The following is a 15,297-nucleotide window of genomic DNA, read 5'->3' on the forward strand; positions in this document are numbered from 1 at the left end:
TTGCAAAGCTGGAATCCGGGTTTCGATACCCGTGGTGAGCAGAGCATAGATATCTCGCCAGTAGTGTTGTTTTATGCTTAACTTCAAACAAACAACTACGGAATAATGCGACCGCCCTTTAATTCTACGTATGTGTCTTTTTTCTTATAGCAAAGCCACATCGGGCTATCTGCTGAGTCCACCGAGGGGAATAGAACCCCTGATTTTAGGATTGTAAATCTATAGACTTACCGCTATACCGGCGGGGGATCCCTTTAGTTCTACTAAATTAAATTTTATGTCTTTCCCTGGATCTGCAATTCTTAAGTTTATCGGAACCTTAGGTCCCCTTTTGGCTCCCCCTGCAATTTATGGAACTGCAGAAGCATACTTAAGCCACTGCTTTAAACTTTAAGTAGTTTGTTACAGTAAAAAAAGTACATCAGTAAGTCTTAGGAGTTACAACGTTAGAATCAGGGGTTCGATTCCCCTCGGTAGACTCAGCAGATATCCCAATGTGGCTTTGCTATAAGGAAACACACACACACACATACAGTAAGAAAAGGAAAGAAGGAATGAAATTACCAAAACACACGTCGTATGTTAAAAGTAAAGCCAGCGAATTATTAAAATTATAGTTTAGCTTTCGGTTTTCGCGCTGAGCTACATAAAGAGCAGCTGGCCCTAATTTTGAGCTGACAGGCGAGAGGGAAGGCAGCTAGTTGGCAGCGCCACCACCAGCTCTCGTTTATTTTTGTCAACTAGCCTCAATGTGTTATTATTTTCGACAGCGAGACACAGTACGCTAACAAGTTAAGCGAAGTCTGAGGAAATAATAAAAGCTTCAAGCAGCTTTCATAAGTCAGTGGACTTAACACTGCAAGAAACTGGGTTTCAATATCCGCGTTGTACAGGTCACAGATAGCCTTTCTTGTAACTTTGTTCTAAAAACCTGATAAACGGATAGTTTTCATAAATAAACGAAAAATACTTTTATCAAATAACGCAGAGGCTTTTTAACCGAGTATGATAAAAAATATCTGAAAATTCTAATTATGAATCAGTTAAAGTGCTTATAGTGAAGTGTTATATCAAAATACACTGCTAATACGTACTAAAGTTTTGAAAAACGATATTGCTGTAAGAAATAAACGTACAGCTGTGCTAAATTTGTTTTCTTTTTGTTACAAACGGATAGAGCTTTTTTCAAAGAGTTTGTAAGGATATATAAAAAGTATTTCTTTCAACATTTGGGCTATTTGGTTGTAGCATGGACAGTGGTTTAAATAAAAGATATTACTCTGATTGAAAAATGTTCAAAGGCACTTTAAGCTGAATTCTGTTAACATTTTTGTACTTCCCCAAAACGGTAAATGGGTACAATTTATTAACACGATAAAAAATTATTTCAAAATGGGGTGTTTTTTAAAGTGCGAACACAAAGTCTAAAACATGATAACTGTTAAACAATTCGTTTAACGGCCCCACGGCTAAAAGGACGAGCATGTTTGGGGATATTTGTGCACTCAATCTATATCACAATACCTTGATGATTTTTACGGAAGTATAGAAGCATGTCTACCACGAAAAAAAAATGGAACTAAAATTCGTTTTTGTTTTGTCATAAAGTAACAAATATCACAAAATGCAGTGTTAATAAGGTTAACCAAGCTTCACACGGTAAAAACAAATTACAATGAATTGACCAATCTGAGTTGGTCAGTTGGGCAGTAAAAACATTGTATTTTTTAGATGACTTTGCTTTCTTTGTATCTCACTTCATAATACAGGCTGAATTAAAATTTGTGACGTCATAAGGATATCAAAAACAAATATATCTAAACGTAAAAGGTTGTGATGATTGATATTTCATTCTGTAGATAAACAGTGTATATATATATATATATATATATATATATATATGTACACTTCTTACAGAAACTATACAGGAAACTGCTCTGCCATTGTTTTAAGCTGATACGGTTGAATTAATGTTTGAATACGATTATATTAGTCTGACCTAACAATGTTGAGTAGAGACTCTAATGGTTTTGGTATGCTGATAACACAAACCTTTGTCTCCTGTGTAATACACTTAATCTGATGTTTGAGTTATTCTATGGCTCGTGTTTCGAACCTGATGAGCTCGGACTGGGTTATGTGTTAATACGAGTCGATTACATATTATCTGGTGTTGTTGCTGTTGTTTTGAATTAAGCACAAAGCTGCTCAATGGGCTATCTGTGCTCTGCCCATTACGGGTATCGAAACCCGGTTTTAGAGTTGTAAGTCCGCAGACATACCGCCGAGCCACTGGGGGGCATTATCTAGTGTTTCACAGAATAGTTTTAACATATCCAGCACGAACCAGCTGTAAAACAATTTTAAAATTTCGAATACTTTCAAATTCTAGCAATCCGTTTTTGTGATTGGTCAGTTATAGAAATAGCATGCACTGCGAGAGGACTCTTGGCCAGTCCCTGTTTCAACTCGAGGACATGATCAGTTGTTTCAGCTACCAACCGAGTATATCTTGATTTTCTATCATAATTAATAACTTCTAATTCAACTTATTTGCTTTACTTTTCTGTTCAGTACCAACAACTACAAGCTGCTACAACAACAGTAACATCCTTCCTATGGATGATCATCCGCAGTATTAAACATCCATCTGTCTGCCAACAAAATTGTTTCTGTACATTTTTACACCATAATCGTGTCTCTCTTCTCCAGCCCCCGTGTGCATCCCCAGTGGCTCAGCAGTAAATCTGAAAACTGAGACTTCTAAAAACCAAGTTTCAATACTCTTGGTGAGCAGAACAAGTTTCGCCCATTGTGTAGCTTTACCGTTAAATAACAAATAAACCTTCCACTCGTAAGAAATAAGTACACGTGCCCTTCCACATATCAGATTCACAAACCCCTCGTTGTTACAGTTACTTGCAGGTAAGTAACTAAGTTCCCTATTTATTGTTTTCTTTTTGAATTTCGCGCAAAGCTACACGAGGGCTATATGCACTAACCGTCTGTAATTTAGCAATGTAAGAAGGCAGCTAGTCATCACCACCTACCGCCAACTCTCGGGTTACTCTTTTACCAACGAATAGTGGGATTGACCGTCACATTATAACGTCCCCACAGCTGAAAGGGCGGGCATATTTGGTGCAACGGAGATTAAAGCCTGCGACCCTCAGATTACGATTTGAGCATCTCAACCACCTGGCCATGCCGGGCCATTTATTTCGTACCTTGGAATACCACGCTATTCTTAAATCTAACGCCCCCGCTAGTACAGCGGTAAGTCTCCGGATTTACAACGCTAAAATCAGGGGCTCGATTCCCCTCGGTGGGCTCAGCAGATAGCCTGATGTGGCTTTGCTATAAGAAAACACACACACACATTCTTAAATCTAGTGAGGCCGGGTTGTGACGTGTAAACTAACTGTTATATTTCCAGGTTAAAACTTGGAGCTTTTACTTACAAAGATAAACAAATATTTCGCTAGATTAATGAACATTGTAGAAACACAATTATTTCGTAAATTACCTATGACAATTTGTGTAAATTGCATTTTCGTCTTAGAGCTACTTTATATAAATTTAAGAAAAAAACGACCCGTGGCAACACGAATTATAACAGTTAATAAAAGTATTTGATTGAAGGAATATTATCCACAAGTTTGTTTTAAGTAAGAATCACGTCGAGTTATTTATCTAAACAAAGTGTAATGCAACCTTTTGAAGTTGTGGGTAAAAGTTTCTAAGTTTGTTCGTATTCTTTTCGTTTCAGAACGTTTTAATATCTGCATCAGCATTTCTGTCAGTAGATTTAATTTCCAGAGTGTTATTTTCATTAAATTTTCAATTATCTGATTTTTTTTACCGCTATGGGATTCTAGAAACAAATTAGACGCTAATAATTATTTTTCCATTTCCTCAAATACAATTTTAATTCCATTATTTCAATCATCATTTTTCTATACCGCCATCTGGTGGAAAATACGGTGTGATAAACAAGTTTCTGGAATCAGCTTAAAAAGTTAATAACTAGGCGGGACAATGCCCTCGACACAGCAGTAGTTTCGTTTTTTTAGTCGTTTTCTAGAAACATCATTCAAAAATGGGCAAACGCTATAATTAAAACTATATATAACGTAGAACTAGCTCACTAACCAACAGCTGTTCATCAGAAATGTGGTTCATTTTACAAATAAAAACTATGAGTCGTACTCGTAAGAACTATAGTCAATTAATCGTCTGTTTACAGTTTAAAAAGCACGTGACGCACATTAACGTCATCATGGTAGATGATCACGTGCAGCTATTGCTAAGGCCGCTGAAGTTGCTAGCTTACCTGGTAGTTGATGTATCCATGGCATCACATAACCTGCATTTAAAGATAAAAGATGTAAAAACAAAGACGGGAATTCATTGAAAAGTCACAGTTTTCGTATTCAAGCAGTCTACCGAGTAGGTGGCGTAAAGTGCCTGATCTTTTTACAGCTTACAATAAGAGACTGGTAGCATCTGGCGCCGAACTGGTGCGGGTCTGATTCCTTCTTCCCAGTGTACTGAGCTATTTGTTGGCCGGCTACAGACCTTCGAAGCTGCAGCTAGTTGTTCTGTCTTCTCGACGCGATCTCCTGAACCTGCCGCTGTGTGTCCGGTGAATATACGATCGCCCACGATCTGTAAAAAGGCTGCTAGCCTACAGACGTACACCCCTGTGAGGCTCTTTATAATGACAAAGGCCTACGTCACAAGTATCTCTTCTACTGTACGGGTTTTATTTCGTTTTTTTTTCTTTTTTCTCTGTATACACATGATTATACAGTTTGCTTTTGTAGATCTATAAAATTATATATACTTGTTTTAAAGAATTACTGGATATACAGAATACCTCGCGAAGAACTGACAATTCGAAACCTACAAATATAAAAGGCTTAAACAGCCTTTGGAAAATTTGGAAAGGTTAAGAAATTCAATTAACGGCAGTGAATCCATAAGTAAACTTTCGTGGAAACTATGCTTAATCGAGCACGGCCAGTGACGTATAAAGCTTAATTGTTACGTGTAATATCGTTTAGGAAATACTCTAGTAACACGTAAGTTTACTTAAGCAAATGATGAAGTGCTTATTTAATCGTATTTATATATTGCGTTTAAATTTAGTAATGCTTTTCAAAGATGTTGGTGTGGTGTTCTTTTTTCTGCTAAATTCGGGCTTCTTCGTGACTGCTTATAACTTCGTGTGATTTGCACTCGTACGTTTAAATATCAAACCTTTTTCTTCATTTTATATTATATCGATTTAAATATATTAGACCCCCTCGTGACAAAGCGTTATGTCTGCAGATTTACAACGCTAGAAACCCATGGTGGGTAAAGCACAGATAGCCCACTTTGTAGCTTTGAGCTAAGATACACACGAACAAACAATAAATATATTTATTGGAAGATTGATACGCTTTGCCTAGCGTGGTTTGGTAGTTAGGTCGCTCGACTCGCATTGTGCGGGTTGCAGCTTCGAATCTCCGTCAACGAGCATGCTCGCCCATTCAACCGTGGGGGCGTTGTAATATTTGATCAATCCCATCATTCATCGACAGTGGGTGGTGTTGACTATCTGCCTTCTCTCTAGTCCATTACTGCTAAATTGGAGATGGTTAGAGCAGATAGCCCTGGAGTAACTTAGCGCGAAATTCAAAACGAACCACACACTTGGCCTCCCTTCCCTTCCCAGTGGCGCAGCGGTAACCCTAAATTCCCCACCCATATTCGCGGTGGACACAGCACAGATAACACTTGTGTGGTTTGTGCTCAACAGCAAGCAAATAAAAAATAAACTTTGTACATATTACGTATATTTAAGAAACGTCATTATTATTTTTTATATAAACTAAATAGTTCCGCTAAAACAAGATAGATGAATATTTCGAACAAAATACAACATAAAAACGGCACAAAGTCTTAACAAAATATTTATCTTTCATTTTTTCAAGTCAAAATATCAAACTAGGACTTACTATCAAGATACGGCAATGTCGTTCAGTTTAAGGTCTCTGAGAGACAGCGACCTCTAATCAGTACAGAGCAATACTATCGAAATAAATTCTGTCTGTGTTCAGATTACTTAATAAACATTAGCAGCCGTTCATTTGATCTCTCTAAAAGGTAGCGACCACAGTTTACATTCGAAACATATTATCAGCCGATTGGTCGTTTACTGGCCAGTCGTTCATAGTCCAAAGTTTATAGTCATATAAATGTGAGAAGAGCATGCATGATCTGACTAATTTACAGACACAGAACTGATTTAATATACGTCTAGTTGTTATACGAAGAAAGCATTTCCTTCCTTCGGCATTATAACCTTAAAGAACGAAGGTTGTAAGTAACAGCCTGATTTATATTTTTCAGTTTATCACCCTCTGGCGGTGCCGTTTGTTACAACAGTCACATGTAGGTGATCAAAGAAATAAAATATTGAGATTTTTTTCGTAGTATGTCCGAGGTAATAATATTCTTTTTCAAAACTGTTCGTAGCATAAGCTTAATTTGAAATGATTCGTAAAGTTGTTAGATTAGAAATATCCTCTGCTGAGATATTTTCTCTCGCAGTATTTTGCTAAGGGAATACCCAAAACGTTTTTTGTTTTTTTATACGAACAAGTAGGAATGTCACTTAAAGCTAACTTTGACCCTCTTTTCGGACGCATCAGTGGTGTTTTTATAGTTTTGTTTGTTTCAGAATTTTCTGGAAAGCTACACAAGGGTTATCTGCGCCTAGCTGTCCCTATTTTTGAATCGAGAGACCAAACGAAGGCAGCCAGCCAGTAACTACCACGATCTTATATTACCGATTTGGTTGTTTGTTTGCTTTTTCAATTTCGCGCAAAGTTACACGAGGGGTATCTGCGCTACCCGTCCATAATTTTGCCTTAGTCTTACAAGACTAGAGGGAAGGAAGCTAATCGTCACCACCCACCGCCAACTCTTAGGCTACTCTTTTACCAACGAATAGTGGGATTGACTGTCACATTTAAAACGCCCTCACGGCTGAAAGGGCGAGCATGTTTGGTGCGACGGGGATTCGAACCCGCGACCCTTGGATTACGAGTCGAACGCTTTAACTCACCTAGCCATGCCGGACATCTTATATTACCGAATGGTGGAACTTTGCTGATATTCTTATAAAAGACCCACTACCCTGAAGTGTGGAGCGCATCTCTGAGACAACGAAAAGTGAACTGTGAACTCGTACTGACGGTACGGGCACCCTGGGAACTAGGCTACGAACGACCTTATTTTTATATATATCTTGTGTACATTCTGTTTTAAAATTATGGCATGTTTTAAAATTATGGCACAAGAAGGCAATGAGAATTGACAACGAACGTAATGTAAGTTTAAGCTAATACTTAAGACTTATTCGATGGTCTTAGGAAAGATAGTAGGATGTGTTATAAGTGTAACAGTTTTCTAAAATTGTGAACTTACTGTTAAGTCTTTATAAAGTCGGTTACATAAATGCCAATAGATACAAACCAATTCGGCATTAAACATTGTGAAGCAAATGTCATCACTGTATAGATACATCTTCAATATCCATAAATAGTTTCAAGACCTAAGATGTTTTCCTTTATTTCTTTATTAAGAGATTACCATTCCTGTTGTGACGTCGTGGTTTTCACATCTGACGTCACTCATACGTCGACAATCTGACAGGTAGGAAAGGACAATCACTCTAATGAAAAAATCAAACAAAAAGAACTGCTAAACAAAACGTATGTTGATAAAGCCAGTTTGGGCGGTAACGCCTAGAACACCAAGTGGTGCGAATTTATGGTGATTGACACCCACGTTGCCTCCCACACATGTTGATAGGCCCAGGTGTTCCAAAAACGAAATTTGCACGAGCCCTTGTTTTAAAAGACCCAACCATGTCTCGCGCAAATCTTGCATTCTTGCACGAGAAACTGGTAGGCACGATGAATTTTAACATTCTCGCCCACGAAGGAAAATAAATAGGTTAAAACACAAGGAGAACCTTGAACTTTGACTTTTCAGTTGTTTTTTTTTTTCACAATGTAATTTGTACTTTTTACGTTATTAGATATTTTGATTAAGTAAACTGATTATGCGAGGAAACAAGAAATCCTCTAAACGCATAAGAAGACAGACTTCTGTCTTCTATTGGTACAAATTGATTACTTGTTTTGAATTTCGCGCAAAGCTACACGAGGGCTATCTGCGCTAGCTGTCTCTAATTTAGCAGTGTAAGACTAGAGGGAAGGCAGCTAGTCATCGCCACTCACCGCCAATTCTTGGTTTAGTCTCTTACCATCGAATAGTGGGATTGACCGTCATATTATAACGCCCCCACGGCTGAAAGGGCGAGCATGTTTGGTGTGACGGGGATTATAACCCACGACCCTCAGATTGCAGGTCGAGTGTCTTAATCACCTGGCCATGCCGTGCCATATAAAGGAAGTTCCACTTACCGCAATTCTCGCGAGTGAGTTTGCTGTTTAATATTTTTTATGTACACGTCTGTTTCTCGTACAAATTACAAAGAAAGAGAAATGAACGGATATTTTGTTCCTCTACGTTTTCCAGTGCTATTGAAAAAATATTTAATACGATGTACTACTAGCATCACCTATTGGAAGGTTCTGAAAGGTTAGCACAACACCGTATGCTTTGCCAGGTAACTGCTCTGTTGTTTTAAAGATAACACCCATATATATAACGCAGCCTTCTTACGTTCTAAGTTGTAAATCAGCTTTTTGATGTTATGCGTTCCTCACGGTTGAGGTAGAGTGTAAAAAGAAATTCCTATTTATGTTAAAATTAATTGAACAGCGTATTTATGTATACAAGCCCTCAGTTTCACAGAGGCATGTATGCAGACTCACACCGCTAGAAACTGGGTTTCGATATCCGTGATGGGTAGAGCACAGATAGCCTATTGTGTAGCTTTCAGCTTAGTTACACATAAACGTATATAAAAATTTAGTTTTTGTTTCAGAGGTTTTCGATGTCCTATACACATGATATTTCCGCACAGACATTCCAAACTTCGAATTGATAGTCTACGAAGAAGGCAGGTAATAAAGTACAATAATCGCCTAAGAGCTACTCTTAATAAACCAAGTACTAAGATTTAACCGTCACCCTCGGAGTGCATACATTCTGGGCAAGCTAACCACTGAGACACATTCGTCCAGTGAAAACTCAAGAAGAACAAACATTTCTACGCATGCAATGAGTGTGGTAGGAATTCTTCAACTAAAATACCACGCGGAATACTTGAGAACAATTGATACCATAACGACATGCAAATCAAGGATTCTGAAGGTAAATAAGAGAAAAGTACGCAGAGCAACTGATGGGTAAGGAAACTGACTCTGTCTCAACACGTACCAACTGATGGACAAAGAAACTGATACTGTCTCAACGCGCACCAACTGATGGACAAGAAAATTGACACTGTCTCAACACGCACCAACTGATGGACAAGGAAATTGACACTGTCTCAACACGCACCAACTGATGGACAAGAAAATTGACACTGTCTCAGCACGTACCAACTGATGAACAAGAAAATTGACACTGTCTCAGCACGTACCAACTGATGGACAAAGAAACTGACTCTGTCTCAACACGTACCAACTGATGGACAAAGAAACTGATACTGTCTCAACGCGCACCAACTGATGGACAAGAAAATTGACACTGTCTCAACACGCACCAACTGATGGACAAGGAAATTGACACTGTCTCAACACGCACCAACTGATGGACAAAGAAACTGACTCTGTCTCAACACGTACCAACTGATGGACAAAGAAACTGATACTGTCTCAACGCGCACCAACTGATGGACAAGAAAATTGACACTGTCTCAACACGCACCAACTGATGGACAAGGAAATTGACACTGTCTCAACACGCACCAACTGATGGACAAGGAAATTGACACTGTCTCAACACGCACCAACTGATGGACAAGGAAATTGACACTGTCTCAACACGCACCAACTGATGGGCAAGGACATGCATGCTATGGAATTAGAGTGACAAAAGCCACATACTAATGATATCAATAGTGGACGTTAACACTAAATATACGCTAGGCACAAGAGAGTGTGTGTTTTCTTATAGCAAAGCCAAATCCGGCTATCTGCTGAGCCCACCGAGGGGAATCGAACCCCTGATTTTAGCGTTGTAAACCCGTAGACTTACCGTTGTACTAGCATGGGGCAGGCACAAGAGACACGAATCAAACACTAAAGTAATACGTGCGCCAGATGACAGGTTTTTGCCACGTTAGAATTGAGTACTAAAGCAACACAAACGTCAGGTAACCTGAGTGACAAGACACCCGATAAAAGTCACTGTTCCTCAAGTTATTAAGATACAATTTGAGTATTCTGACGTCGTAGATAAATCAAATGTTACGGGTTTGTGTTTTATATTTTAAATGTGAAGTGACATTCTACCCATGCTTACAACACTTCCATTACACAAACCAAAGTGTTACATTTGAAGTTGAAACGTTTTGAGTCACTTGTTTACTAGAACCTTCTATATACGGTTTATTAAGTTATTTTTCATCCTCTAACAGCCGTATGATTTATTCTAAAAAAATGTGTGTGTGTGACAGTTAATAAGTTTTCAGAAGCAGTAAATATAATATCTGAGGTAATACGCTTCTTCTAATTTCCCCGAGATTTTTAACTCTTAGTAATTAATACCTTCCTCGTGTCTAGACAATCTATTATCAGCGTTTTAACTTAGATTCAATAAATAATAATAGCACTCATCACGTAACAAAACTTAAGCGTTGATTTGAACTGAAAGTGACCCTTCCTGTATTTCATTTTGGCTTAGTTTTATCTTACTTTGAATTTTGCGCAAAGAGTGTAGCTTTGCGAGGGCTATCTGCGCTAGCCATTCCTAATTTAGCAGTGTGAAACTAAAGGGAAGACACTTAGTTATCATCACACATAGCCAACTCTTCGGCTACACTTTTACCAACGAATAGTGGGATTGGCAGGCACATAATAACGTTCCCATGGCTGAAAGGACAAGTATGTTTGGTGTGACGAGAATTCCAAGCCGCGAACCTCAGACTGGGAGTCGAACGCACTAACCACCCGGCCTTGGAGGATCATGTTGTCGTTGCTGGTTTTTATTTATCATACGACCACCCCTATTTTGGAACAGAAATTAAGCAAGTCATAAGATTTTATCTCTACATAAACATCTGTTAATATGTCAAGAGTATGTCTATTTTTTAACTGACTGATACAAAACATATCTCTGCAAATAGGTGCCATTCAGATAGGCCAAGGGCAACTGCTCTCATGCTCAGTGGCGGATTTAGGGTTGTGTGGGTCAAGAAACTAATAATTTTTTGGGTCCTACATCCCACGTAGTTTTACAGAGAATAAAGTTATTAATGGGCCCCCATTAAGATCATGAATTCTGGGGATGAGCCCCCTCTAGCCCCACCTAAATACGTCACTGTCCATGCTTAATATTATTTCTTTTGTGACAGACATATATAAATAAAATGCACAACTTGCATCACTTGGATGGTTACTAAATAACCAGTGGCGTAGCTAGGGGGGGCAAGGGGGTACATCTGTCCCCGGGCACAGCATCGGGGGCGGTGGGGGGCGCCAAATTGATGTTACATAATTAGGAATTATGACTTACATTTTGTCACGAGGGGGCGCTGAAAACCCTAGCTACGCCTTTGTAAATAACGTGAGAATAATTCAAAACAAACGCCCCAGAAAAGACTAATTTTTTTTTTACATTTTAACCTTTAAAAACCTATGACCAGATCAGGCAGGATCCTAACCTCTTATGGGTCATTCCATGCCAACTCACCCAGAAAAAAAAAACGAACTTTTCCAAGTTCATCTTATAGATTTTCTTGAAAAACAATTCCAGCAAAATCTTCATTTTGATTTATTCAGCCATGAAAAAACCCTAAAGCTGTACTGCATGGCTTAATAACTCAACATAAAGTTTTTGCTTGAATTTCTTCAAGGAAATCTATGACATGAACTGGGAAATTCTAGGTGAGTTGGCATGGAATGACCCTTACTGAAATCTTGCATTATATTCGTGTGGTTTTTTTCTACATAGGTGAACGATTTTAGGTATGTTTCTAATTCATTCCCATTAAGAGTGCAAGTAATCGCGTAGGCGAGTGCATCCCACGATCTTTAACTGCCCCCATAGGTTAACGTTAGCGAGTATGGTACCTTAAATGAAGAGACGGCCAAGGCACTGGAGTGGGACGTCAAACCGTAGGTCACATAGGCTTTTATTTACGAAAGTTCTCGTAGAACTTCTACGAGATTATAATGACGTAAAATATGCTAAAAGCTCAATGGTATTTTGTTTATATTTTCGTTAAGTTTTGTTAAAGAACACTCTAACTGAAAATAAATAGGTCAGAGATACGGATAACTGTACTAACATACACATAAATTTGAAAGTAAAAAAAAAAAAAAACAACAACAAAATAAACATGTCTTTCTTTGTTATTTCGCTCAAAAAACTGTACGTTAAGTCATGGGTAACATGAACTGTTATGTATAATAAATCGCATTATCTCAGCGGGTTGTAATTTCTTGTAGGACTTCCACGAGATTATATTCATTCCAAAACATTCCATACGTTAACCAATATTTTGTTTATATTTTTGTAAAATATAAAATTTCCATTTCTATACAAAAACGTTTTAACAGAAAAGGAATGATACATCTGTACACAATTTTACACCCACTCAAATATAGACGTAAGTTAAAGAAAATAACTTACCTTTTCTTCTTATTTCCAATTGTTATAACGAAAAAGCATGTTTATTTGTCGAGTTTCAAATAAATCTACTCGAGTGCAGTGGTACTTGGTTATTACTCTTATAATGAACATATAGAGCACCAAAGAGCAAAGCAATTTTTATTATGCAGTAAAAAGGCACGAACATGAAAAAGTGAGATTCTCGTTGTTGACCAAGCATGTATTACCAGACGATTCCTGTCAATAACTAATGTGCGAAATGAAATCACCTGTTAACACTAAACTTTTATGCCTACTAATATGGCGGTAAGAAAGATTTACCTCATTTGTTCGTGTTCGTCTAGGAGTGAGAAACTAAAATGAAAAACGATATTGTATGCATATAAACATAACACTTAATCTTGGCTTGCTGAAAATGAGAGCCTAATCTCCTTCAAACACAGAGGGCGCAATCAAGATTTTTTTAAATAAATATTTCTCAGTGGATGAGGCTATTTTATTTATTCTCTAACCGAAGTTCTCATCAAACATATGTGTGTGTTAGTGTGAGGGTGTGTCTTTTTTTCAGTAAATCCATATCAAGTTATCTGTTGAGCCCACCGAGAGGGATCGAACCCCTGACTTTAGCGTTGTAAGTCTGTAGACTTACCGCTGTATTAGCGGAGAGCTCTCATCAAACATAGAAATTTTCTTTCCAGTCTGTTTGTTTGTTTGTTTTTGAATTTCGCACAAAGCTACTCGAGGGCTATCTGTGCTAGCCTAATTTAGCAGTGTAAAGCTAGATGGAAGGGAGCTAGTCATCACCACCCACCGCCAATTCTTGGTCTACTCTTTTACCAACGAATAGAGGGATTGACCGTAACATTATAACATCCCCACGGCTGAAAGGGCGAACATGTTTGGTGCGACCGGGATTCGAGCCCGCGACCCTCAGGTTACGAATCGAACGTCATGACCCACCTGGCCATGCCGGGCCTTTCCATTGTGACAGAAAAGCTCTTTAAGTTTCAAAATGGCGTTGAAGTTTTAAGACTTCTTTGGCTTGCAACTCACTTGAACATGATTGTAATACTAGGCTTAACGAAGCCTTACTCCATTTATTAAACAAGATGATCCAGTTTAACTGCCATTCAAATACCAAGTCTTTTGTCCAGTTGTTTAATCACGAATAATAATCTAATAAGCAAACTGCATTAGGAAACTTGGTAAACAGTTTATGTTTAAAACCGAACAATATTTTGAAGGTCAAACGAATTATCTAATTATATAATATTATAAACTTTGTATTATATCCTAATGGCAGTGACACTAAAACTAATTTTGAGCTACTGATCAAAGGGAATACGGCCAGCCACTGTTATGTTTTGTTTGTTTGTTTTGAATTTCGCACAAAGCTACACGAGGGCTATCTGCGTTAGCCGTACCTAATTTAGCACTGTAAGACTAGAGGAAAGGCAACTAGTCATCACCACCCACCACCAACTCTTGGGCTACTCTTTTACCAACGAATAGTGGGATTGACCGTCACATTATAACGCCCCCACGGCTGAAAGGGCGAGCATGTTTGGCGCGACGGGGATGCGAACCCGCGACCCTCAGATTACGAGTCGCATGCTTTAACACGCTTGGCCATGCCGGGTCCCACAATTATGTCTATCGTGTCTCACTCGGCGTAATGAGCCCAAATAATAAGCAAAGGGCCTCGTTGGTACTGGATTATGGCAGGTGTTGTGGTTGATGTATGTTATATATATTCCACACTACTTTCTCTCATAAGCTACTAATATCTGTAAGACAAACAATCTATGAGTTCATATGATGTTTGGCGAAACGTCTGTGACGTAGATGTTGAAACAGTGATCTAAAGCTTTAGTAAACCGAAGATCCCCTTTAAATTAAATTCTTTTTCTCGGATCCCCAAATCCATCGATGTTTTTGGTTTTGAGAAAATGATTTCGTGTGACGAAAAGCTGTCTTCCAAAGTTAAATATTCTTCACCCCATAAATTATGTATTTTAAAATATTTCTGTGAAATTTCGGACGACATCCATTACCCTTTGAGTACCTTCACGGATCCCCAGTTTGCGAAACGCTAAGTTGTAGAAAGCCCATTCTTGTTATGGTGCTCTCCCTTATCTGAGGCAGTGTATACATTCGCTATTGTTGGTCATGATCAGGTGGTTAAGCTGCTCGACACGTTATCTGAAAGTCGTAAGTTCGAATCCCTGTCTCACTGAACGTGCTCACCCTTTCAGCCGGGGGGCATTAAAAGTGACGGTCAATCCCACTATTCGTTGGTAAAAAGAGTAGCCAAAGAGTTAGCGGAGGGTGGTGATGACTAGCTGCCTTCCCTCTAGTCTTACACTGCTAAATTAGGGACGGCTAGCGCAAATAGCCCTCGAGTTCCTTTGTGCGAAATTCCAAAACAAACAAACAAACAATACACTGCTAAATTAGGGACGGCTAGCGCAGATAGCCCTCGAGTTGCTTTGC

The 15,297-nt window shown here is 38.6% G+C and overlaps 1 protein-coding gene across 6 annotated transcripts in view; it reads right to left on the bottom strand.

Annotated features, from left to right (window-relative positions):
- Positions 1 to 15,297, bottom strand: part of LOC143247525 (uncharacterized) — a 118,560-nt gene that overhangs the window by 57,235 nt on the left and 46,028 nt on the right. Inside the window, exon 1 of one of the 6 annotated variants that reach the window (XM_076495788.1) lies at positions 6,006 to 6,362. The exons of 4 other annotated variants lie outside the window; for them this stretch is intronic. The gene's annotated coding sequence lies outside the window, so the exon portion shown is untranslated. Of the gene's footprint in view, positions 1 to 4,333; positions 4,829 to 6,005; positions 6,363 to 15,297 lie in introns of those variants that run through there. One more of the 6 variants, XM_076495785.1, reaches the window with a different exon arrangement.

Source organism: Tachypleus tridentatus, chromosome 3, assembly GCF_004210375.1.
Source record: "Tachypleus tridentatus isolate NWPU-2018 chromosome 3, ASM421037v1, whole genome shotgun sequence".
NCBI lineage: Eukaryota > Metazoa > Arthropoda > Merostomata > Xiphosura > Limulidae > Tachypleus > Tachypleus tridentatus.